Source organism: Hordeum vulgare, chromosome 1H, assembly GCF_904849725.1.
Source record: "Hordeum vulgare subsp. vulgare chromosome 1H, MorexV3_pseudomolecules_assembly, whole genome shotgun sequence".
Taxonomy (NCBI): Eukaryota; Viridiplantae; Streptophyta; class Magnoliopsida; order Poales; family Poaceae; genus Hordeum; species Hordeum vulgare.
The window spans coordinates 275,272,760-275,286,170 of NC_058518.1; positions in this window are offsets into that span (position 1 = coordinate 275,272,760).

Here is a 13,411-nt window from a genome sequence, read left to right on the forward strand (position 1 = left end):
CTGTTGTTACTTTGCCGCTATTGCTGTCACTTTGCTGCTACCGGTTACTGTTGCTACTGCTGCAATCATACCACCTTGCTACTGATACTTTGCTGCAGATACTAAATATTTTAGGTGTGGTTGAATTGAAAATCAACTGCTAATACTTGAGAATATTCTTTGGCTTCCCCTTGAGTCGAATCAATAAATTTGGGCTGAATACTCTACCCTCGAAAACTCTTGCGATCCCCTATACTTGTGGGTTATCAAGACCTTTTTCTCGCGCCGTTGCCGGGGAAGCACAACTATATTCTCTGAGTCACTTGGGATTTACGTCTCCTGATCACTATGAGGAATCTGATAGATCCAAGAACTAAAGTCTTGCCCTTAACTATGAGGACAGGTAAGGAACTGGCATCTAGCTCTGCACTTGATTCACCTTCAGATATGAGTAAGTTTGCGACACCACCTCCTGCTAGAAATCTTGATATGTCGCCTGTGCTTGATGATGCTACTCCTGCTGCCCATGATGCTTATGATGATGCTATGATTGATACTGCTTTGCCACTAGGTGCATTCCTTGATGCACAAATTGCTAGAGTTGCTGCTAGATGTGATGATACTTCTTAAACTGCTGATACTATTGAAGTAGAACCTGCTATTTTGCCTATTAGAACTATCTCTCCTAGATAAGAATTGCCTGATATGCCTGAGTGTTATGTGATGGAGGGAGAGATAGCTGAGGACTTTCTTGCTTGTCAGGATAGCTATGATGTTGAGAAATTACTGCGCAAGTGGAAAGAAAAATCTTTGAACGCTAGGATGAAATACGACCTGAAGTTTGCTACTTCGCCTATCTTTGTGACCGATAAGGATTATGAATTCTCTGTCGACCCTGAGTTAATCACTCTGGTCAAATCTGATCCTTTTCACAGTTATGAGTCTGAAAGGGTTGTAGCCCATCTTACCAAACTGCACGATATAGCCACCCTATTCACGAGTGAGGAATAGATCCGCCACTACTATATCCTCAAGCTGTTTCCTTTCTCGCTAAAGGATGATGCTAAGACTTGGTTCACTTCTCTTGCTCCTGGTTGTGTGCGTAGCCCCCAGGATATGGTCTACAACTTCTCTGAAAAATATTTCCCTGCCCACAAGAAGCAAGCTGCCTTGCCGGAAATATACAACTTTGCACAAGTTGAAGAAGAGAGTCTCCCAAAAGCTTGGGGGAGGCTCATCCAGCTACTAAATGCTTTGCCTGATCACCCTCGTGAGAAGAATGGAATAGTTGATATCTTCTATAATGGACTTACCGATGCTTCCAAAGACCACCTAGATAGTTGTGTTGGTTGTGTTTTCAGGGAACGAACCGTAGAACAAGCTGAGATCCTATTGAACAACATATTGTGCAATGAGAATGCTTGGGCTATTCCCGAACCACCTCCTAAGCCAACTCCGAAGAAAAGAGGTATTCTATTCCTCAGTCCTGAAGATATGCACGAAGCTAAGAAATCTATGAAAGAGAAAGGCATTAAATCTGAAGATGTCAAAAATCTACCACCTATCAAAGAGATACATGGTCTTGATAACCCGATACATGTAGTAGAAGTAAATTCTATGCGTAGGTTTGATGAGAGTGATATTCCTTTTGATAAACCTGCTAGCTTATGCTTGGATGAATTTGATAACTTTGTTGCCAAACTACAAAGTTTCAATGATTATGTTGGCAGACAATTGGAACGGAATGCTCGTATGCTTAGTCATTTTAGTGCTTGTGTGGATAGAAACGTCAATGATCTTAAGCTCTTGAGTAAACATACCTCCATGGTTACTACTCAAGTAGAACAAGTACTTAAGGCTCAGAATGACTTGTCAATGAGTTGAATGACAATTCTATTAGAGTCGTCACTAGAAGCGGTAGAATGACTCAGGAACCTTTGTATCCTGAGGGTCATCCTAAGAGAATTGAACAAGATTCTCAAGGAGTTAGCATTGATGCACCTAGTCATCCTAGAAAGAAGAAGAAAGATGATTGGGATTTGCACGCTAGCAACCCTGTTGCTGCTACACCTGAGAGTCCAGATGATGTCTCTGCCTCTGATGCTGAGACATAATCTAGTGATGAACATGAGCCTAATGATGATATATATAATGATGTTCATGATGATGCTCAACCTAGCAATGATAAGGATGTTGAGATTGAACCTGTTGATCTTGATAACCCACAGCCTAAGAATAAGAGATACGATAAGTACGACTTCGTTGCTAGGAAGCATGGTAAAGAAAGGGAACCATGGGTTCAGAAACCCATGCCCTTTCCTCCCAAACCATCCAAGGAAAGGGATGATGAGGAATTTGAGCGCTTTGTTGAAATGATTAGACCCGTCTTTCTGCAAATGTGTTTGACAGATATGCTCAAAATGTCTCCGTATGCTAAGTACAGGAAAGATATTGTGACTAATAAAAGGAGGATACCTCAGGTTGAGATTTCCACCATGCTCGCTAATTACACCTTCAATGGTGGAACTCCTAAGAAACTAGGTGATCCCGGAATGCCCACTATACCTTGCTCCATTAAAGGTAACTATGTTAGAACTGCTTTATGCAACCTTGGAGCTGGTGTTAGTGTTATGCCTCTCTCTCTCTCTTTATCGTAGAATTGAACTGGATAAGTTGACACCCACTGAAATCTCTCTGCAAATGGCCGACAAATCAACTGCTTTCCCTATCGGCATTTGCGACGATGTGCCTGTTGTGGTTGCAAACGTTACTATCTTAACAGACTTTGTTATCCTGGATATTCCCGACGATGATGACATGGCGGTCATCCTCGGAAGACCCTTTTTAAACACTGCATGGGCTGTTATTGATTGCAACAAAAGCAATGTCACTTTCCATGTCAACGGTAATGAGCATACGGTGTACTTTCCAAAGAAACAATATCGAGTACATTGCATCAATGCTATCGAAAAAACTATATCGATTCTTATTGGGAGCTTTGAATGCCCTATACCTCATGTTAATATGAAGTATGTTTTGGTTGTTGGGGAAATACACATCCCCATTGAGGTGACCTAGTGACTATTCGAAAATTCTCCGTTCTCTTTTGCGAATCAAAAAAGTTTGTCAAGGAGACTTGATCAACCTCATTGACGGATTTCTTTCGATGACCATGAGATGGATGAATCGAGGAGTCACAAACCTCTATACGAAGCTTTCACCTTCGGTTGCTTAGAAGAAAAATGAAAGGTTTAGTTTAGTTTTCCTTGTTTTCTGCTTTTTGCGTCCCGTAGAAAAGTACCCCGAAAATAAAAGTTCTCCCAATGCCGTGAAAATCAAATATGATTTTTTCTGGAATTTTTGAAAAATACTGAGACGAAGAGCTAGTTTGGGGGTTGCACCAGTGGGCCACAATCCCTGGCGGCGCAGGCACCCCCCTGGCCGGGCCTACCAGGCTTGTGGGGCCCATGTGCACCCCCTCCACTCATTCTAGCCCCATCTTCTTCTTCTACCTCCAGAAAAAATCGTTTCGCAGCTCAAACCCATGTTCTTGCTCTTCTTGCTGGGATTTTCGATCTCCTTGTGCAAAGCACCATTCACCAAACTGTTTTGAGGAAATTACTCCTTGGTAAGTGGCTCCTCCAATGGTACAATTAGTTTTTGCTCTAGTGCCTTATACTTCGCGTATTTTTGCTGCCTTGGTAACCATGTACTTGAGCTTTGCATGCTAATTTTAGCTGGTCCCAAGTAGTTTGGATGCGTAATATGGCCTCTAGGCACTTGTTGGAGTAGTTGCTATGAGTTTCGTAGGGCCTTATTCACTTTCCCTTAGAGTCACTAAAATTTCAGAAATTTTCAGAGGTAGAAAAGGGAAAAGATGAGGAGGTTCTTAAGAGGCTCTTCAAGCCGTCACCCCAAGGATGATGGGATTGAGAAGAAACCCAAGTATCCGGTCCCTCGAGTTGCAGAAGTTAGAGCCTGCGAGTGGCCAAGCGATGTGTTCTTACGCGCCGCCGGTCTTTATGAGGACTTTTATTACTTGGTGGAGAACGCATGCCTTACCGCCTTCGTTGAAGATAAGTGTCCGCAATACCTCCTCCTCACTAATATCTTCGTACAAAGCTTTAACTTCTATCCGAGGAAGAATCCTCCTATGGTTGAGTTCAATCTTTATGATATCCCCCAGCGCATGTCACTCCAGGATTTTCGCAATGTTTGCAAATTACCTTATGTTGGGGATATTCATGAACCTCGTCCACGGGACTTGGAAGCTTTCATCGATACTATTGTTGTAGGAGAAGAGAGAGGAGTGTCTTGCGCTAGAGCTGCTAGCATACATTTTCCCATGCTTTGATACTTCTCATTATTTGTGGGAAAATGTTTGATTGGCCGTGGGAAAGCTGGGTCCCTTAGCTCCCCAGATCTTGCGGTCTTGCGCGAAGCCCTTTATAATGATAAAACTCATAGCTTGGGCGCTATAGTAGCTCAACGGTTGAACACGAACTGTTGTAAAGGCGTAGTCTATGGAGGTATCTATGCTACTCGTCTTGCTAGACATTTTGAGATACCTATTAGACTCGACGAGGAAGAAGAGATTCTTCTTCCCGAGAGATATCTAGATTATGATAGCATGGTTGGCCATGACTTTCTTGATAGAGACATAAATAGAAGGATGATTTATAACCTGGTATTTAGTCAAGGTACTGGTGAGACTATTACTTTGCCTGCTCCTTCTTTGTTCAATCTTCATGCAGGCAGGTACATTATTATGACCTCGGACATCTACGCATATTGGTGCATAGCCCAACCACAGGTGCCCGTGCCCGAGCCACCAGTGGAGTACCAGATGCCAGTTTATCAGTGGGAGCCAGAGGAGCTCACACAGCAGTGGCATCCTCAGTTCACTCCGGAGTACCCCGGAGCTAGTTATTTCCCTCCTAGGGAGTAGACCAACTTAGGCCAAAAGCCTAAGCTTGGCGGAGTACGTATTTCTCACCGACTTTATATTCTTGCTTATGCTTTCACCTTGTTTGTCGGTTTTCACACTTTGCCACTGTATCATCCATGCTAGTTTATTTCTTTCTCTCGTTTTCTTTTCGTGTGTTTGTCTAGTTTGAGAAAAACCCAAAAAGAATTTCTTTTCTTCTTTTGCTTGTTGGGGGCTTTCCCGTGTAATTAGTTTTATTTTTCTTTGGGTCAAGGTAGAAGACCATGGTTACAATGTTTAGTGGCTCTCGCATGCATATCTGTTTATCAGTCAAAGAGCCATATTACTTTGTCTGCTCCTGTATGTTTGCCTGCAGATTCCAGCTTAGTCCAATGCACGAGCACTCTTATTATTGTTCACATCATTCGGTCGTGCAAGTGAAAGGCAATAATGACAACATATGATGAAGTGACTGAGCCCCGAAAAGCTAGTATGAACTCGATGAATTTTGTTTTTGTAAATATGGCTAGCTCATCGTTCCTGATTCAGCTTTGTTGTGAGAGAAACATGTTTGCAATGACAACTTAGAGATCATAGTTTCTGATGCCATGCTTAATTAGCTAGGAGCTTATAATGGTTTGTCTTGGATGCCAACATGAATCTTGAGATGACTATGATGTAGTATGATAGGATGCTATCCTCCTTTGAATGATTCAAGTGGCTTGACTTGGCGCATGTTCACGCATGTAGTAGAAACAAAATCAACATAGGCTCTATGATGTTCATATTCATGGTGATTTATGTCCTACTCATGCTTGCACTCAATGTTGGTTAATCTCAATGCATTTTGATGACTGTTGTCGCTCTCTAGTTGGTCGTTTCCCAGTCTTTTGCTAGCCTTCACTTGTACTAAGCGGGAATACTGCTTGTGCATCCACTTCCATAAACCCAAAGTTGTTCCATATGAGTTCACCATACCTACCTATATGTGGTATCTACCTGTCGTTCCAAGTAAATTTGCATGTGCCACTCTCTAAACCTTCAAGAAATAATCTGTTTTGAATGCCCGAACCGCTCATGTGGTGACAGGGGTCTATCAATATCTTCCATTCTAGGCGTGTTATCCTCGATAAGTGTTTATTCACTATCATTCACGAGAAAGGGGCCGGTAATTGGAATGGCCAGTTCCATGCTCAAATCGAAAAGATAATTGCAAACAAAACTCCCCCTATATTGATGTTGGTATGGACGGCACCTGAGTATTCGGCTAGTCCTGGAGTGTGATTGATCGGTGGTGGGGGAGTCAAAACTATACTTTTCTGTTTGGGAACCACCTATAGCATGTGTAGTGTGGAAGATGGTGAGAACTCTTAGTCATTGCATTGACAATGAAAGCAAGCCACCCAAAATTATTATCTCTATTTTCAAAGCTTGAGCTCTGGCACCTCTGCAAATCAATGCTTCCCTCTGCGAAGGGGCTATCTATTCATGTTCCTGTTGAGTCATCCTCCTCTTATAAAAGCACCAATTAGAGAACACCTGTGTCGTTTTTATGCTTTGCTTTTAACTGTGATTGGGTATGACTGTGACTGGATCTTCTTTGCCATGAATTACAATGTTTAGTTAGCCCTTGGTCTTTGAAGGTGCTCTGCATTTATGTTTTGCGCTCTCAGAAAGAGCTAGAGAGATACCATCTATTCGTACTGCTTCATGATTGTTTGGATTGAAGTGTTGACGTTTGAGACTTATTATTATTTGCTCGCTAGTTGATTATGCCATTGATATGAGTTTACCGTGAGACCTAGATGTCATTTGCTTATGTGGTTTGCTTGTGATCTTGTTGAAATTCTGGATATGAGTTATACATAGTTACAACAACAAGATCAAACAGAGGTCGTATAAGTTTTTCTTTTGTCTCTTTTAGTCCGTCGACTGAATTGCTTGAGGACAAGCAAGGTTTTAATCTTGGGGGAGTTGATACGTCTCCATCGTATCAACTTTTCCAAACTCTTTTGCCCTTGTTTTGGACTCTAATTTGCATGATTTGAATGGAACTAACCCGGACTAACGTTGTTTTAAGCAGAATTGCCATGGTGTTGTTTTTGCGCAAAAGTAAAAGTTCTCGGAATAACCTAAAAATTTACGGAGAATTTTTGTGGAATATATAAAAAATACTGGCTCAAGAATCAACTGGTTGGGTGGAGGTGTGAGCCCACAAGCCCACCAGTCGCGGGCCCCCCGGTCGTGCCTAGCAGGCTTGTGGGGCCCACAAGGCTCCACCGCCTCCAAATCCAGCTCTATTTAGTCCCTTTCGTTCGAAAAAAATCAAGGAGAAGAGTTCATCAGTTTTACGATACGGAGGCGCCGCGACCTCTTGTTCTTCATCTGGAGGTCAGATTTGGAGTCTATTCTGGGCTCCAGAGAGGGGAGATCGTCGCCATCGTCATCACCAACCTTCCTTCATTGCTAATTCCATGATGCTCTTCACCGTTCATGAGTAATCTCATCGTAGGCTTGCTGGACGGTGATGGGTTGGATGAGATCTATCATGTAATCGAGTTAGTTTTGATGGGGATTGATCCCTAGTATCCACAATGTTTCGAGATTGATGTCGCTACTACTTTGCCATGCTTAATGCTTGTCACTAGGGCCCGAGTGCCATGATTTCAGATCTGAACCTATTATGTTGTCGCCAATATATGTGTGTTATTGATCCTATCTTTCAAGTTGTAGTCACCTACTATGTGTTATGACTCGGCAACCCCGGAGTGAAAATAGCCGGAACCACTCCCGGAGATGACCATAGTATGAGGAGTTCATGTATTCACCAAGTGTTAATGCGTTGGTCCGGTTCTTTACTAAAAGGAGAACCTTAATATCCCGTAGTTTCAATTAGGACCCCACTGCCACGAGAGGGATGGACAATAGATGTCAAGCAAGTTCTTTTCCCTAAGCACGTATGACTACACACGGAATACATGCCTACATTAGATTGACGAACTGGAGCTAGTTACTGATCTCTCCGTGTTATAACTGTTACGTCACTACTGGAATTTATAATTTTGTCGTCTGCCATGGCTGATGGCAAAGGGGGGAACCACGCACGGCAAAGGCTTTGCCGTCGGTCAGCAGACTGCAAAAAAATATCCGGTGAAGAGGTTCTTTGTCGTCTGCTTTTGTAAAGCGGACGACAAAGAATCTTTGCCATGAGGGGGCAGATGACAAATTAAATGGGACGGTAGATACACCAACGGTCCCGTTAAGTGTTAACGACAGGCCTCCTCTCTTTGCCGTCTACCCTCCCCCTTTGCCATGAGGGGGCTGACGGCAAAGGGGGGAACCAAGCCCCTCTCTCTCCCCTCTTTGCCGTCTGCCCTCCCCCCTTTGCCATGAGGGGGCTGACGGCAAAGGTGGAACCAGCCCCTCTCTCTATCTCCTCTTTGCCGTCTGCCCTGCCCCCTTTGCCATGTGGGGGCAAACGACAAAGGGGGGAACCAACCCCTTTTTATTTTATTTCTTACTATATCCAACAATTTTCACAATAATCATGATATATATATATATATTTGACAAAAATAAATCTGTTTCCGTACTCATAAGCATATTAAAATAACTTTCATCCATAGTACATACATATTATGCAAGTTGCATTCGTACCAAACCATATATTACACCAGTTTCATCCACATGCATACAAAGTTTCATATATATCTCTATACTACAATAGTTTCAATGCAAGCTTCCGTGGAGCCATGGTACAAGAAATCATCTTCAAGCATTCCATCAATATAATCCAAGCTTCCCGTGAAGTGAATGTAATATGCAAAATGATAAAGAAGAAAGTTAGAAGAAGAATACTAGATGAAGAAGTATATATAGGTTATTTCGGAAAGAACTTAGCTAAGTATAGGCCATTTAATAGCTAAGTTAGGTGGAATAGGTCATCCTGAAGCTACATAGCCTTATTATGTCATTTAGGAGAGAACTTAGCTAAGTATAGGTCATTCTAGAGCTAACTTGGATAAAATATGTCATTTTGTAGCCACCTATGATTATTAATCCATTTTGACCTTATTATGTCATTTTGGAGCTAAGTTAGTCATTTTAATGACCTAACCAAGGTTTTTATGATGTTTTTACCTAACTATGCTAATTATGTCATTTGGGAGGATAATTAGCTAAGTATGTCTTTGTTGGGGAAAATAACCTACGTAGAAGAAGAAAGAGAAGAAGCAAAAAGAGAAGAAGAAGGAGAAGAAAAAGAAGAAGAAGAAGGAGGAGGAGGAGAAGGAGGAGGAGAAGGAGAAGGAGAAGGAAGAGGAGAAGAAGAAGAAAAGAAGAAGGACAAGAAGAAGGAGAAAAAGGAGGAGAAGAAGGAGAAGGGGCTTCTCTCCTCCTTCTCCTTCTCCTTCTTCTTCCTCCTTCTCCTTCTTCTTCTCTTCTTCTTCTCTTCTTCTTATTCTTCCTTCTTTTCATTTTTCCTCTTTCTTCTCCTCTTATCCCCTTCTTCGGGCTAAATTAGCTAACTATGCCTTTTTGGAGCTAATTATGTCATTTTGAGGATAATTTGGTAAGTATAGGTCATGTTTTATTAAATAGACCATTTTGGAGCTATGTAAGCTAATTATGTCATTTAGGTGGAAGCCTAGCTAACTATAGGTCATTTCGGAGCTACTTGGGTAAAATATGTCATTCCGTAGCAAACTATGCTTATTAAGCCATTTTGGATCTAGCTAAGTTAATTATAGGCCATTTAATACCTAAGCTAGGGGGAACAGGTCATCTTGGAGCTACGTAAGCCTTATTATGTCATTTAGGAGAGAACTTAGCTAACTATAGGTAATTTTTTATTAAATAGGTCATTTTGGAGCTAACTAAGCTAAATATGTCATTTAGGTGGAAGCCTAGCTAACTATAGGTCGTTTCTGAGCTCAGTTGGGTTAAATATGTCATTTCGGAGCTAACTATGCTTATTAAGCCATATTGGAGCTAAGTTGGCTAATTTTATCATTTAGGTGGAAGCCAAGCTAAGTATATAATATTTAGGAGCTAACCAAGTTCCTTATGCCGTTTTGAGCTTATTATTTGTTTTTAGCTAAATTGGTCATTTTAATGAGCTAACCAAGGTTCTTATGATGTTTTCACCTAACTAAGCTAATTATGTTATTTTGTAGGATAATTAGCCAATTTAGTCTTTGTTGGATGAGTCTAAGCTACGTAGAAGAAGAGAAAGAGAAGAAGCAAGAAGAGAAGAAGAAGTAAAAGAAGAAGGAGGAGGAGGAGGAGGAGGAGAAGGAGAAGGAAGAGGAGAAGAAGAATAAAACAAGAAGGAGAAGGAGAAGGAGGAAGAAGAAGGAGAAGGAGGAGCTCCTTCTCCTTCTTCTCCTCCTTCTTCTCCTTCTTCTTTTCCTTCTTCTTCTCTTCTTCTTCTTCTCTTCTTCTTCTTCTCTTCTTCTTCTTCTTCTTCCTTCTTTTCATTTTTCCTCTTTCTTCTCCTCTTGTCCCCTTCTTCGGGCTAAATTAGCTAAGAATGCCTTTTTGGAGCTAATTATGTCATTTCTAGGATAATTAGCTAATTATAGGTCATGTTTTATTAAATAGACCATTTTGGAGCTAACTAAGCTAATTATGTCATTTAGGTGGAAGCCTAGCTAACTATAGGTCATTTCGGAGCTAACTTGGTAAAATAGGTCATTTCGGAGCAAACTATGCTTATTAAGCCATTTTGGATCTAGCTAAGCTAATTATAGGCCATTTAATACCTAAGTTAGGGGGAATAGGTCATCTTGTAGCTACATAGGCCTTATTATGTCATTTAGGAGAGAACTTAGCTAGCTATAGGTCATTTTTATTAAATAGGTCATTTTGGAGCTAACTAAGCTAATTATATCATTTCGGTGGAAGCCTAGCTAACTATAGGTCGTTTCGGAGCTCACTTGGGTTAAATATGTCATTTTGGAGCTAACTATGCTTATTAAGCCATATTGGAGCTAAATTGGCTAATTATATCATTTAGGTGGAAGCCAAGCTAATTATATAATATTGATGAGCTAACCAAGGTTCTTATGCCATTTTGAGCTTATTATTTATTTTTTAGCTAAATTGGTCATTTTAATGAGCTAACCAAGGTTCTTATGATGTTTTCACCTAACTAAGCTAATTATGTCATTTTATAGGATAATTAGCCAATTTAGTCTTTGTTGGATGAGTATGAGCTACGTAGAAGAAGAGAAAGAGAAGAAGCAAGAAGAGAAGAAGAAGGAGGATGAGGAGGAGAAGGAGAAAGAGAAGGAGAAGGAAGAGGAGAAGAAGAAGAAAAGAAGAAGGACAAGGAGAAGGATGAAGAAGAAGGAGAAGGAGCTCTTATTCTTGTCCTTCTTCTCCTTCTTCTTGTCCTTCTTGTCCTTCTTCTCCTATTCTTCTTCTCCTTCTTCTTCTCCTTCTTCTCCTTCTTCTTGTCCTTCTTCTTCTCTTATTCTTCTTCTCCTTCTTCTCCTTCTTCTTCCCCTTCTTCTCCTTCTTCTTGTCCTTCTTCTTCACTTATTCTTCTTCTCTTCTTCTTCTTCTTCATCCTTCTCCTCCAACAACTGTATTGTGCTGCCGTCATACCATACACATTGAACCCATCTGTGCTGATGGCAACTCTAGGTAGCCTTGGATCTTCCGATTTATCTTTATGTAATGCATCGACGTGCCTCCACGCAAAACCATCTGAAGTGTGTACCTGCATCTTCTTCCCATCTGCATCTAGTTCGGTTCTTTTGCCCAATTTGTGCCATGTCATATGTCTGTCCGTCTCTTTGACCATGAAAAGACGTTGAAGTCTTGGTATGATTGGCAGATACCAAAGAACACTAATGGGGATTTTGGTCTGATTCTTCTCACCCATACCGTTGTCTACCACAATATACCTGGAAGAATTGCAAATGGGGCAATAGTTCAAGGCCGCATACTCAATCCTAAATAAGGCACATCCATTCTCACAGGCATGTATCTTCTCATAGGGCATCTTAAGTACACGGAGGATTTTCTCTGACTAGTACATGTTTGCAGGCAGTACATGGCCTTTGGGTAGAAAGCGTCCAAATATCGGCATCATCGCATCGTAGCATTCTCTGCCTAGGATGAATTGAGCCTTCAGAGCCATTACTTGCACATGGCATCCAGCTGACAAAGCTCAGTCTGCTCGTGGAGAGGACGTTTTGAAGACTCCAACATTTCATAGAAGGCCTTTGCAGATTCCTCCATCTCATCATCCGAATCCCAAGCATCATCAAAGTCTTGCACCATGTCTTCAATCCCGGTACCATGCTCGTCGGTGCGACGACAAATCACCTCAACTCTGGCACGTTGGACAGACTCACCATGAAAAGTCCACACCGTATAATTAGGCATAAAACCCCACTTCTGCAGGTGTTTACCCATTTCAAACTCTGTGTGCTTTTTCTAGTTGTCGCAGTTGGGGCAGGGGCACCATGTTTTTTGCTGGCCATTTGCAAATGCGACTCTCACAAATCCCATGGTTTTTGTTCACCATTCATGGGTCATGTCTTTCTGACTAGGGTGACCAGTGTACATCCAAGCACGATCACTCATGTTGCCTAGCTACCTATGGGCACACAAGAAATAAATATATAATTCATCATCTATATTCATACGCTAATCAAGTTTGTCAGTTTTATTACGTCCATGCAACCTACACGCTAATAGGTAAAGATAGGTCCTAATCCCACCCGAATATGTGTAGATTGGGTTCATTTTCCCATGCTCTGCTCCAGATGCGATGCAGAATTCCGGCAGCACCTCCCCGCTGTTCTCCTAATACACTTCTCGGCAATAAGCAGAGAGGATGTGTACCTGGAGAACAACAGGGAGGCACTGATGAAATTCTGCATCGGATCCAGAGCATAGCAAACGGGAAAACGAACCCAATCTACACATACTCGGGCTGTCCATGGATATTGTTGGACAATTCGAAAGGATGGCGGTTATAAATATGCAAAGAAATGCATATTTATAGATGTCGCCCTTTCGAACGGGAGATGCATACTGGTCACGCATACTCATGATTGAAGAAACCTCTAGCTAGCAAGTTTCATCGGCATGAAAACCGGGACAGAGAAAATTATGGGGGTAGGAGGAGAAGTCATTTGTGCTCACCAACAAACGCAGGGGCGGGGCTCGTCCAACGCACGTGGAGGTCGTCGAACAACTGCACATTGAAATTCACACGATCAACACAAATATGATGTTTTTATAATTAACATAATCGGAAATTATGTGACCTAACTCATAATTTACAAAACTATGACCCCGTGGGCCTCTAGAAGGCCAAAAAGCACCTTCTCGTTCAACAGTAAGTAGAAGAGGTGTCGGGGGTCGGGGCTTAGTGGCGTCGAGGGTCGGTGGTGTCGGTGGTCGGGAGTCGGGTTAAAAGCGTCGATGGTCGGGGGTCAGTGTCGTCGGGGGTCGAGGGTCACTAGCGTCGGGGGTTGGGGTCTTTTC